Raw genomic sequence first — 14,348 nt, 5'->3', positions numbered from 1 at the left:
ACAGGAAATGGTCGACAAAATTTTTCACAATTTTTTTTTTTCATTTCTTGAACTTTTTCTTACTTACCGATCCATGTGGACCATAATTGGGAATGGTAACCTGTGCCGAGCGCAGCAGTAGCGGAGCGAGGCACCTTGCACGAAGCATGATGAGCAAAACGAGCCATGCGAGGTGACACGGAGCACTAATTGAGGTTCCTGCTCATTTTACGGAGTAAACGGCACCAAGAAAGTAAAAAACCGCATGTCGACCCTTTCCATGTCAAACTTTAGTTCATGTCGACCTTTTCCCTGTGTCGACCTAGTGCATGTTGGCCAAAAGAGGTCTACCTAGTCAGGGTCAACCCAATGATCCACACCCTGCTGACCTAATGCATGTCGACCAATAGTGGTCGACAGGGGCTGGCTGGGCAGGGGGGGGGGGGGGGGAGGGTGCCGTCTGCCCCCCCCCCCCCCCCCCGGGCCAGTGCAATTTAAGTGTTCCAGGGCCAATTTTGCATTGCATTCCCTGTGAAAAGATGGGCCACTTGCATGAGTATGCCTCCCAGGCTGAGAGTTGCCAGCCAGCCCCTTGCGGTTGACCGATTGATTGTCGACCTACTTACTGTCGACTTAAAGACCGGATACCAAAAAATTCAGGAAATTTCAATATTTTGTACACAAAAGAGAGAAACAATCTTCTGAAATGGCGGAACGCTTTGCAGGCATCAGAAATGGGTATTATTGCTCCTGGCACGAGGGCAAGGTTTTACGTAACCGTGGCTTACAGTGCTCAACACGTTTTAAATTGTCTTCGAGGGCTCCTCTGCGTAGCTGTGATGTGTTATTGCTATTTCTAGAAGCTGACAGCTTTGGAATTGGGCTCCCTGACTAATTCACCGCAGTTTGTTCCATCCACTGGATTGGTGTGAATGCCAAATGTCTGGGGCCTTCCCACAGACAGATGTCACTAGATGGAGACTTGACAAAACCAATTTTTTTTTATAGAGGACAGAATGTCAGAGACTGAGCGGGAGTTCACTCCTGCCAAGTACTCATTCACATCTGCACACATGTAATCTCATTTCTATTTATCAATTATCTCCCCAAGATGACAGCGTCGGGCTCACCTCTGCAAAAATCAAATCGGGGTTAATGTATATTTTTTTTTACAAGACTATTTCAAAAAGAACAGCGTGTTTCAGTGTAATTTAGTTACACCCATCCAGAACTTTTTTTTTTTCAGAATGCATGGGTGGAACTGAGTCATATAGATGTAAAAATAGATATATTTTTTTAAATTTAATTCCAACAGTTGGAAATGTTTTGCAAGGAGCATGTAATATACAGTTGCACTTTCTCAGTCACATTTTACGGTTGCTTTCAAGAGGAGGTCTATAGGTGTTAGTCAGGGCTAGTGATTGGGAGGGGACAGGGGGTGTATGGGCAGGTGCAGTTTCCAGAGAATAAATCAGCTGTTTATATACCTTATTGGTAGTGAGAATGTTTAAACTTAAACTGTTTAAATTTTTTGTCTTTCTTTGCGCATGGTTGCCCCAAAGTGCCATGTTACTTACAATCCCAGGCATCAGAATTAGTTACAGATGGAGCAGACTGTATTGCAGATAATGGAATGGGTTTGAGTATATCACAATCAAGCGCTAAAGCTACTGAACCTGATACAACTCCCAGAAGTTTCACCTTACTTCAAAGACAACAATATGATACAAGAAAATAAGAGAGTGTACATAGGGGGTAATTCCAAGCTGATCGCAGCAGGAATTTTGTTAGAAGTTGGGCAAAACCATGTGCACTGCAGGGGAGGCAGATTTAACATGTGCAGAGAGAGAGTTAGATTTGGGTGTGGTGAGTTCAATCTGCAATCTAATTTGCAGTGTAAAAATAAAGCAGCCAGTATTTACCCTGCACAGAAACAAAATAACCCACCCAAATCTTACTCTTTCTGCACATGTTATATCTGCCTCCCCTGCAGTGGACATGGTTTTTCCCAACTGCTAACAAAATTCCTGCTGCGATTAACTTGGAATTACCCCCATAGTCTTCAAGCAATGCTTCCCTTATATTGGGATGATCGTTAACCAGTGTTTCTCCTCTTGAGCAGGTAGAATTCTCAGTAAATTTCACCGGAATATTAGAGGAAACATGGAACAGAAATAAAACACTATATTGTTTTATTTCTGTTCCATGGCCCTCATTCCGAGTTGTTCGCTCGCAAGCTGCTTTTAGCAGCATTGCACACGCTAAGCCGCCGCCTACTGGGAGTGAATCTTAGCTTAGCAAAATTGCGAACGAAGTATTCGCAATATTGTGAAAAGATTTATCTGTGCAGTTTCTGAGTAGCTCGAGACTTACTCTTCCAGTGCGATCAGTTCAGTGCTTGTCGTTCCTAGTTTGATGTCACAAACACACCCAGCGTTCGCCCAGACACTCCCCCGTTTCTCCAGCAACTCCCGCGTTTTTCTCAGAAACGGCAGCGTTTTTTCACACACACCCATAAAACGTCCAGTTTCCGCCCAGAAACACCCACTTCCTGTCAATCACCATACGATCACCAGAACGAAGAAAAAACCTCGTAATGCCGTGAGTAAAATACCTAACTGCATAGCAAATTTACTTGGCGCAGTCGCAGTGCGAACATTGCGCATGCGCAGTTTGCGGAAAATCGCTGCGATGCGATGAAAAAGAACGAGCGAACAACTCGGAATGAGGGCCCATGTTTCCTCTAAAATTCCGGTGAAATTTACTGAGCTTTCTACCTGCTCAAGAGGAGAAACACTGGTTATCGATTATCCCAATATAAGGGAAGTATTATATTGCAGATAATGTTATCCTGCACCAAGATAAACTTTGTAACAATGGGGGTAATTCAGATCTGATCGCTAGGCAGCGATTTTTGCTGTCCTGCGATAAGATTGTCGCCGCCTACAGGGGGAGTGTATTTCCGCTGTGCAAGTGTGCGAACGCATGTGGAGCAGAGCTGCACAAACTGATTTTGTGCAGTCTCTGCGCAGCCCAGGACTTACTCAGCCGCTGCGATCACATCAGCCTGCCCGGGACCGGAATTGACGTCAGGAACACTCCCTGCAAACGCATGGACACCCCTACGTTTTTCCAGACTTACCCTGAAAACGGTCAGTTGCCACCCACAAACGCCCTCTTCCTGTCAATCTCCTTGCGAATGCCCGTGTGAACGGATATAGTAGCACAACTAAACACATGACTAATAACCTTGAAAAACATTGAAAAACATGATAATTAAAAGATACTGATATGTATACCTGCTGTTAGCTGGAACTCTAGCCAGGTTCACTTTCCAATCCAAAAAGATAATAATGTCCCCAAACAATATTTTGAGATCAGTTTTTACTTTTATTGGTGGAAAGGAGACATAGGGGGGAATTCAATTAGCCGCAGGGTTTACCCCATGACTTTTTGCCAGCAAAAATCCCAGCGCTGCGGGGAAAGACTGTTCAATAAAACAGTCTTTTTTCCGCCCCCAAAAATCGGGATTCACGCGCGGAAAAGCACTGATTCTCTGTAAACTGTGGAATCAGTGTGCTTATTTTCCCACCCGTGACCCGATTTTTATTTTTTATTTTTTCCTTGCCGCTCAGTTCAGTCTATCCCCGGGGATTCGCGTGCGGGACTGCGGGGGTTTGCATGCGAGGTAAAACCCCGCTAATTGAATAGTCTGGCACAACAATTAGTCATGGATTAAATCGGGTGGCTAATTGAAATCCCCCCATAGGGGGAGATGTATGACCTTCTAAACTGGGGTGTTTTAAGAGAGAAGAGGGCCCGTGTGCACTCCTTACGGTGGTCCTCCCAATCAGCGCCGATCAGTCACTGCCACTGTGCTTATGCAACATCTCCAGATGGCTTATACGCCATCATACCAGCCTAGTCTCCTGGAAGTTGCAGGAGATTCCTGATTTTTTTTGCAGAGCCTCCACACCCCTGGAACAGTAGGCAGATCTCCTGCATACTGCCGCTGGCTTCCTAGTGAAGAGGACAGGATGTGATAGATAATGCAGGGAATCACAGCTTCGTATGGAGGGGTGGGGCAAAAAGACACGAATCACATCATTTTAGCCCCACCTCCTCCACACAAACCTGCAAATCACAGAATTTTCCAGAGGTAGAGGGGGAGCCTAAAAACATAAGAGCCAATCAGCTTATAGCTATCATTTGACTAGTACATTCTATGAAATGATAGCTTCACACCATGTATCATTCTTTGAAAGTGACATGCACCACTCTCCAGGGAAGCGACAAACATAATCAATATATATTGCAACTAAAAATTCAATGAGCTTCTGCACTGGGGAAATGTAAAAGCCAGCATCATCATACTCAGTGTGCTTTCTGATGCCATCATCACTGTATATTCTTATATTACAGTATATAATGTCTAAAACACCAGCATCATCATAGTACCCAGATTAGTGGCATCACAAAAGGGGTGCGGGCCATTCCCAGGTGTCACCCACCCAATCGGGGACACCATAATGCCGACTCCTCTGCATTGACAGGAGCCGGGTGCAAAGGCAAATGCAGGGGGGGAGTCCTGTTGCCCAGAAACCCCCCTCCTCTTGGCAAGTAGCTCAAACTATGACAACAATTTCAATGGTATATAAGGCCTTATTATCACTAATACGGCCCGCAGCGCAGTTTGCCAAAATCAACAAACTGTACACATGCAGCGGCCGCATCGCGTGTGCTCGAACACACACATAGCGGTCACATCCCTGATGGATGCGATCGCAATGTGATTGACAGCGGCGGCCGTCAGGGGGTATAGTTGCGGCATTGTAGGGGCGTGGTCGACCGAACGGGGCGTGGCGGGACAGTTTTCGGGAAGACTACGTGATGTCAAACGCAGCCGATCCAAATAAAAAAATAGCGATGGACCACCTGACAGCGCAGTCAACCTTAGTTCTGATGCAAACTGGCGGGCGGGGGTAGCAAGTCTGCGCTGTATAGGACTGAGACAGCTGGCCGTGTGGAGAGTGCCAGAGCTCCCTAAGGGCTCAGTACAAAAGTGCAAAATAAAAAAAGGGGGTGTGCTCTCTCTACAATGGCGCTAGTCTCTCTTACGGTCACCTATGTATGTGGATAATACCCAGGTGTGAAAGTGTTTGTTGAAACACACTGGTATGGTATAAAATAAATAACATGGAATTTAATACAATACTAACATGCAATTTCTAAAAACAAGCAATACAAAAAAAAAAACAAGTGGACTGGGAACAGGCCATGGGGGGAATGTGATCCTAACGATGCAGGTGGAGGAACCGCAGGTGTCAAATAAAGGCAGAGTACCCCGGGACAGAGGCGGAACTACCACCAGTGCAACCAGTGCGTTGCACTGGGGCCCGCCACTGTCCAGGGGCCCAAAGCATGTAATGAGTCAAATTGACTCATTTCATGCCGCTGTGTGTTGCGGGCAACCGCTGCCCGCAGCACACAGCCGCCCGGAGAGAGAGGAGAGGAGCGCAGCGGTACAGGTGAAAGGAGGAGGAGGGAGGTGGAGGAGGGAGCCGCAGCAGCGCTGTGTTATTGGTTGAGGCGCTGCTGCTGTCCCTCTGCTTCACTATAGACTGTCTTCCGCCGCTGTGAAGCGCATCCCAGCATTCACAGCGGCGGAGAACAGCCTATAGTGAAGCAGAGGGACAGCAGCAGCAGCGCCTCCACCAATAACACAGCGCTGCTGCGGCTCCCTCCTCCACCTCCCTCCTCCTCCTTCTCTCCTGCCCGGGATCTCTGCCAGAAGCTGCACAGAGGAGCCTGAGCCAGCGGAGAGGGTAAGTATAATTCATAGCTGTCTGTCGCTATGTGTAACAAGGGCACGCTGTCTGCCGTTATGTGTAAAAAGGGGACGCTGTCTGCCGTTATGTGTAAAAAGCGTACGCTGTCTGCCGCTATGTGTAACAAGGGCACGCTGTCTGCCGTTGTGTGTAAAAAGGGGACGCTGTCTGCCGTAATGTGTAAAAAGAGCATGCTGTCTGCCGTTATGTGTAAAAAGGGGGACGCTGTCTGCCGTAATGTGTAAAAAGGGGACGCTGTCTGCCGTAATGTGTAGAAAGGGGAATCTGTCCGCCGTAAGGTTTAAAATGGTCTTTACCTGGTGTAGTGGTGCTACTGTGTGGCGTAATTTGAATAATGGAGACTACTGTGCACCGTTTTATGAATTGGTATTATTTTGTGGCCACACCGCTTCCCCACGAAGCAACGCCACTATGTTTTGCATGCAGGGGTGGGGCTCCGATGCCGTTTCTTGCACACAGCGCTAAAATGTCTAGTTACGGCACTGTTGCTAGGTATCCATTTCTCTGGCCCTGAGCAAGTCCCCCTCACCAGATCCTCTCCAGGGGTGAGGGTGTGGACTTGGATGGGATGCATTTTGTCGCACCCGGGCCCACCGCTCGCTAGTTCCGCCACTGCCCCGGGAAATACCCTGCTGGTGGCTCCTCTGATCGAATTCCCTTCCAGGCAATCAGGAAAGTGGTCAATGTCACAGCGCCGCCGCGGTCTCCATACTTACCCCTCCAGGCGCGCTGGGTCTCCGTGTGGCCGTCCTCGCTAGCGGTTCCCGGCGTCCAGCGCTCCATCCGGCCAGCGTGTGCGCTCGACGTCCACGGGAGGTGCGGGTGACGTCATCGGTACCTCCACCAATCAGGCCCTGGCGGGAAGTTCAAATTCAGACGCCGGGCAATGCTCTGGCGCCTGAGTATCATCGTTGCTGCGACTGTGGTGGTGATCTCCAGAGCTCCCAGCACCTCCGTGCCTCAGCATCTCCGTGCTTCCCAGCACCTCCGTGTCTCAGCATCTCCGTGCTTCCCAGCACCTCCGTGCCTCAGCATCTCCGTGCTTCCCAGCACCTCCGTGCCTCAGCATCTCCGTGCCTCCAGTGTCTCCGTGCTTCAGCATCTCCGTGCCTCAGCACCTCCGTGCCCCAGCACTCAGCACCTCCGTGCCTCCAGTGTCTCCGTGCCTCAGCACTCAGCACCTCCGTGCCTCAGCATCTCCATGCCTCAGCATCTCCGTGCCTCAGCACTCAGCACCTCCGTGCCTCAGCATCTCCGTGCTTCCCAGCACCTCCGTGTCTCAGCATCTCCGTGCTTCCCAGCACCTCCGTGTCTCAGCATCTCCGTGCTTCCCAGCACCTCCGTGCCTCAGCATCTCCGTGCTTCCCAGCACCTCCGTGCCTCAGCATCTCCGTGCCTCCAGTGTCTCCGTGCTTCAGCATCTCCGTGCCTCAGCACCTCCGTGCCCCAGCACTCAGCACCTCCGTGCCTCCAGTGTCTCCGTGCCTCAGCACTCAGCACCTCCGTGCCTCAGCATCTCCATGCCTCAGCATCTCCGTGCCTCAGCACTCAGCACCTCCGTGCCTCAGCATCTCCGTGCTTCAGCACTCAGCACCTCCGTGCCTCAGCGCCTCCGTGCCTCAGCACCTCCGTGCCTCAGCATCTCTGTGCCTCAGCACCTCCGTGCCTCAGCACTCAGCACCTCCGTGCCTCAGCACTCGGCACCTCTGTGCCTCCAGCACCTTCGTGCCTCCAGCACCACTGTGCCTCCAAGCATCTCAACGTCTCTAAGCGCCTCAGCGCCTTCAAACACCTCAGTAACTCTAGCATTTCGGTGCCTCTAGCACCTCAGTGCCTCCAGCACCCCAACATCGCTCACAGTCAGCTTTTGGTACTCTCCACCAATTCATCAGCACCTTTACAAGTCTTGTCTTTCAGGAGACCTTCAAGAATTCACCTGTGCCTCCTGCCTACCGTCCTAATCCTGTATGAGGAAGACCTACATCCGGCCATCTCTTCTGCGACCCAGTAGCGGTTCCTCTTCCCGGTCACCGGAAGAAACCCCGAGTCCACAACACTTCCAAACCAGGTCAGTGATAGTCATTATTAATACAGTATTCTATATAGTATCCAGTATACATAAAAAGACCAATGTACATTAATGTACAGGGATGTTACTAGGTTCTTCTGCGCTCCCCCAGACTCTCACACTTGCTCCAATGCTCCGCAGAGTGGGTGATTGTGGACTGCATTTGGAAACCCTCCTCTAGAAATCCTGCGTTTGCCACTGGGAAGCAGCAGTGGGACATTCACCTGCAGCACTTGGCTCCCATTACTGAGAAGGAGCCGGCAGTGCTGGAAGTATCTTCAAAGGCAGCCTAACACCCACAGAGTGAGGTAATAGGGGGCTTCTTACATGAAGCCACGCCCCCTTTAGTGATGCCCTTGCCCTGTGAGGTCACACGCCCTTCACACTGAGCCACACCCCTTTTTTGGCTGCGGTCTCTCGGCTGCACCAGATGTCACCAACCCAGATGGCCAGTTTATATTTTATAGTATAATAAATTTGTATAATTTTGGCTCAAATTGATGTTTTGATATTTTTGTATGGCATTCATCCCCATATTGCTTCATATAATTTATTTTCTAATAAGTGATAGTTTCTGGCATCATTAGTTTTTAATACATTTGCCCTTATAAACTCACAATAACAGTTGTCCCATGCTGTAGGTTTACAGTATTTGGGCAAATTGTTTGCATAATTTTTTTTTTAGTCTAAAAGTAGTTGAAACAATAAGGGTCATTCCGAGTTGTTCGCTCGTTATTTTTTTTCGCTACGGAGAGAGTAGCCGCAAACTGCGCATGCGCAATGTTCGCAGTGCGCCTGCGCCAAGTAAATTAGCACAAAAGTTTGGTATTTTACTCACGGCGTAACAACGTTTTTCATCGTTCTGGTGATCGGAGTGTGATTGACAGGAAGTGGGTGTTTCTGGGCGGAAACTGGCCGTTTTCTGGGAGTGTGCGGAGAAACGCTTGCGTTTCTGGGAAAAACGCGGGAGTGTCTGGAGAAATGGGGGAGTGTCTGGCCGAACGCTGGGCGTGTGTGTGACGTCAAACCAGGAACGAAACGGGCTGAGCTGATCGCAGTGTAGGAGTAAGTCTCGAGCTACTCAGAAACTGCTAAGAAATTTCTATTCGCAATTCTGCTAATATTTCGTTCGCAATTCTGCTAAGCTAAGATACACTCCCAGAGGGCCGCGGCCTAGCGTATGCAATGCTGCTAAAAGCAACTAGCGAGCGAACAACTCGGAATGAGGGCCCATGATTTTTAAAGGGTAAAAAGTGGAACATTATAAATTATAATGTTAATGTATTTCAAGTATTATCTTTGACTTTATTTTATAGAATTTCAAAACACAATTCTGTCGTCAATTCAAAAAAAAAAATTTCAGTTTTACAAGAAGTGTTTTAAAAAAGTTACTGATGAAGCAATTATCTGTTTTTAAGAAAAGTTTAAAAATCAGTTCTAAGCACAAGATTGCTCTAAACCCCAATAACTTCAGATAAGGTCAAATTTGAACGCGGGTCTGCATACAGTATGGCTGCAAAATATTGTCAGTGGAATTAGGATTTAAATGTTCCTGTGTCCCCACTCCAACCCCAACTTTGCCACTCAGCAGAAGGAATTGACCATCATTGACACAAGTGGATTCATTGACGGTAGGTTTCGATTCAACATAATATGCTGCTTTGATGGTCAGCTGCACACACTGGGCTGATTCTGAGCTGGGAAAAAGACAAAGATAGAGCAAGTAACTTTGCCCTTTTGTAAAACCATGTCACACTGCAGGTGGGGCAGATGTAACGTGCAAAGAGACTTAGATTTTAGAGAGGCATGTCCAAACTCAAACCTAAATTGCAGTTTAAAATGAAACCTGTCCAGCATTTGTGTGCTACATGGAGGGCTGCTGAGAGCTCCCATGGGCCTAGGTACTGAGTGGGGGCGTGGCCAAATTCAGGGAGGCGTGGCCACATGTAAAAAAAATCCCTGGAACACGAAGCAGCACCAGCTGCTGTACAAGGTGACAATATGCTGCACCCACCGCCTAAACCCATGATGTCATGATGCCACGCCCAAGGGGCAGGGCCACTGACTCTGCGAAGTAGAGCACTGCCCAGAGCTCCCTGGGTGCCTGCTGCTTGGGGGGGGGGGGGGGGGACACACTGCAGCAGTGCTACTGGCTGCAGGGAGCCATTCCTTTTGCTATGGTGGCCGAATATCGTTAATCTTCCTGCAGAGCTCATTGGGAACAAAGGAAAATTTGTGATGTTACTGGCTGTGATGTGTCTTTCTGTGACCTTCCTCTGAATGTCATTTTCCCCCTAAACTATAAACTATGCACAAAACAAATATACAAATACTCAGCAGAATGGGAAAAACAAAATAAATAAAACTGGAAGACTGAAGTGCAGGAACTTCGCACCGCCACAAAATGGTATCAACACAAACATTGGTGCTAACTTTCCTGAGCAACTAACGACATCACTAGGCTTCTGAATTAAAGTAATTATACTTACAACAAAGCGCCAATTATACTTATATTTTTATACAAGACGGATAGTAAATTATCAGCGTGGTTTATGCCGAAATCGTTTGCTTGTGACTGCTGTGTGCTAGCTGTCATGTGATGAAGATGTTAGAATCCCCATGACTGAGGCTGGCAGCCGCTCCCAGTGCAGACCCTACTGGGCCAGTTCATACATCCTTTTCCAGTAGTTCAATATAAAATGTTTATTAAGTAGATTTACCTAGTGTGTATGCTGAGAGCGTAGCCTTCTGGTCAGTGTAGGGTGTATCTGACTAACTGTGGACCGTCATCCTCTTCTTCCCAGAGATGTGTTTAGGGTTACAGTTATAACAAGGTATTTTTAAATGTGAATTTCAGCCATCTGGCCTATGTCCAACATGGACAAACAAACAAACAATGAGCACTCAGGAAACGGGAGAAGTGGGATGCTGTAAGGTCTCAGGACGCAGGTTATTATGTAGCTTGGTAAAATAGTCCCCACTTACCAAAACTGTTTGGAAAATGTCATATAGATAATGGTAGCGTCTAGATTCTCTTCATGCAGAGGACCTTTCCCATAACCCCCTGGGTCCATGTCACAATCTATTTGGAATAGAAAAGTGTGGCGAGCGAAGCGGAGCGGAGCGAGACACCGAGCCCGATGCGTAGCGAGCCCGCGAGGGTCCAATGCTGCATAGAAAAAAAAAATAGCCCAGACGATCGGAGAACGAAGAAAACATTTAGGAGCTGTAAGGGCGGATGTTCTCTCATGCCCACTCATTTTGTCACGTCCAGGTCCTTTGCACGAAGGCAACATAGACACAACCTATAGACAATGGGCCTAATTCAGATCTGATTGCAGCAGCAAATTTGCTAGCTAATGGGCAAAACCATGTGCACTGCAGGGGGGGGGGGGGGGCAGATATAACATGTGCAGTGAGAGTTAAATTGAAATCTAAATTGCAGTGTAAAAATGAAGCAGCCAGTATTTACCCTGCACAGAAACAATATAACCCACCCAAAGCTTACTCTCTCTGCACATGTTATATCTGCCCCCCCTACAGTGCACATGGTTTTGCCCATTACAGTGCGTCCAGAAAGTATTCATGGCGCTTCACTTTTTCTACATTTCGAAAATGTAATTCTTTTTTTTTCCCCTCAAAATTTGGTTATGGGTCGTTGGGTCGACCCAACTTAGGTCGACACTCATTAGGTCAACCACTGAAGGTCGACATTGCCATTAGGTCGACATGTACTAGGTCGACAGGTCAAAAGGTCGACATGATGTTTTTGACTGTTTTTGGTGTAGTTTTCTCCAGAAAGTGATGGGGAACTCAAATTAGTGCACCAAGTTTCGGGAAAGGTTATCGTTCCAATCGTAGTCCACATGGATCGTTAAGTATGAAAAAAAAAATGTGAAAAATTCATGTCGATCCTTTGACCTGTCGACCTAGTACATGTCGACCTAATGGCATTGTCGACCGTCAGTGGCCGACCTAATGAGTGTCGACATAACGACCGTAACCCCCAAATTCTACACACAATACCACATAATGCTTAGGGTCGTCGTCCTGCTGAAAGATGAACCATCACCCCAGTCTGAGGTCAAGAGAGCTCTGGAGCAGGTTTTCACCCAGGATGTACATTGCTGCATTCATGTTCCCCTCTGTCCTGACTAGTCTCCCAGTCCCTGCTGCTGAAAAACATCCCCACAGAATGATGCTGCTACCACCATGTTTCAGTGTAGGGATGGTGTTGGCCTGGTGATGACTGGTGCCTGGTTTCCTCCAAACATGCCTGGCATTCATGCCAAAGAGTTCAATCTTTGTCTCATCAGACCAGAGAATTTTGGTTCTCGTGGTCTGAGATTCCTTCAGGTGCATTTTGGCAAACTCCAGGCGGGCTGCAATGTGGTTTTTACTAAGGAGTGGCTTCAGTCTGGCTACTCTACCATACAGGCCTGATTGGTGGATTGCTACAGAGATGGTTGTACTTCTGGAAGGTTCTCTTCTCTCCACAGAGGAATGCTGTAGGTCTGACAGAGTGATCATCGGATTCTTGGTCACCTCCCTGACTAGGGCCCTTCTCCCCCGATCGCTCAGTTTAGACGGCTGGCCAGCTCTAGGAAGAGTTCTGGTGGTTCCAAACTTCTTCCATTTATGGATGATGGATGCCACTGTGCTCATTGGGACCTTCAAAGCAGCAGATATTTTTCTGTACCCTTCCCCAGATTTGTGCCTCGAGACAATCCTATCTCGGAGGTCTACAGACAATTCCTTTGAATTCATGCTTGGTTTGTGCTCAGACATGCACTGTCAAGTGTGGGACCTTTTCTAGACAGCTGTGTGCCTTTCCAGATCATGTCCAATCACTTGAATTTACCACAGGTGGACTCCAATTAAGCTGTAGGAACATCTCAAGGATGATCAGTGGAAACAGGATGCACCTGAGCTCAATTTTGAGCTTCATGGCAAAGGCTGTGAATACTTATGTACATGTGATTTCTTAGTTTTTCATTTTTAAAAAATTAGCAAAAATCTCAAAAAAACTATTTTCACATTGTCATTATGGGGTATTGTGTGTAGAATATTGAGGGAAAAATTAATTTATTCCATTTTGGAATAAGGCTGTAACATAGAGTGGGACTGGGACCTGGGACTCTCATGGATTACGCAGGCTCTGTGGCTGATTAAAACCAGCTGAAATGTAGGCTTGAAGTCGCCAGCCACAGAACCTGTGTAATCCATGAGTGTCCCAGGTAAAAGGGATAACACTGTAACATAACAAAATGTGGAATAAGTGAAGAGCTGTGAATACTTTCCGAATGCACTGCTGCTACGATCTGAATTAGAACCAATTATTGCAGCTATTCAGAAACTTGCAGTGCAGTGGGACTTCAGCATGCCCAGAGCACGGTTTATCGATGCGGTACGAATGGGTCGGAACTGCGCATGCACGGTGGCCGCATTGCGCACGCGCGTCATTGCTCAGCGATGGTCGTCGCCGCGCAGCGGCCAGAATAAAGCAGAAAGTGATCGCTAGAGCGATCGCAAGAAGATTGACAGCTGGGAGGCGTTCCGGGGTGTCTACTCACCATTTTCCGGGTGTGGAGATCCGAACACAGGCGTGGAGATCCGAACACAGGCGTGTCCAGACGTTTGGAGGGCGGATGTCTGACGTCAAATCCGGGACCTTCATCGCTGGACCGATCGCACAGGGTAAGTAACTGCAAGGCTAGTCTACTTCTGCACAAAACTTTTTTAGCATAGCAGGACTGCACAAGCGAACGCAGCCCTGCTATGCTAAAATACACTCCCCCATAGGGGGTCATTCCGAGTTGATTGTAGCTGTGCTAAATTTAGCACAGCTACGATCAGGCACTCAGACATGCGGGGGGACACCCAGCACAGGGCTAGTCCACCCCGCATGTCAGTGACGCCCCCCCCCCCTTCCCCCCACAGAAGTGCAAAAGCATCGCACAGCAGCGATGCTTTTGCATTACAGGAGTTACTCCCGGCCAGCGCAGCTCCTGCGGCTGGCCGGGAGAACCTCTTCGCTGCCCCGGGTCGCAGCGGCTGCGTGTGACGCCAGGCCGCCCCCAACGGTCCGGCCACGCCTGCGTTGGCCAGACTGCGCGCCCTCTAAACGGCGGCTTAACGCTACCGTCCAGCCCCTACCTGCCCAGCGACCGCCTCTGTCTGTCAATCAGGCAGAGGCGATCGCTACAGTACAACGGCCGTCAGCCGTCCAGCATGCGCCGGCACACACGCAGATCCGACCCAATCGCTGCGATAAACTGCAGCGAGCGATCGGGTCGGAATGACTCCCATAGGCGATGTCTAGTTGATCGCACGAGCAGCAAAAAGTTGCTACGTGCAATCAATTCGGAATGACCCCCTATATGCACAAACCTTCAGAAGCCAGGACGCTCAGAGCTGAGTAGTGCAGTGTTTAGAGTGTAACGAAAGCTGCG

Source organism: Pseudophryne corroboree, chromosome 5, assembly GCF_028390025.1.
Source record: "Pseudophryne corroboree isolate aPseCor3 chromosome 5, aPseCor3.hap2, whole genome shotgun sequence".
Classification (NCBI taxonomy): domain Eukaryota; kingdom Metazoa; phylum Chordata; class Amphibia; order Anura; family Myobatrachidae; genus Pseudophryne; species Pseudophryne corroboree.
This window is presented reverse-complemented; position numbering follows the sequence as displayed.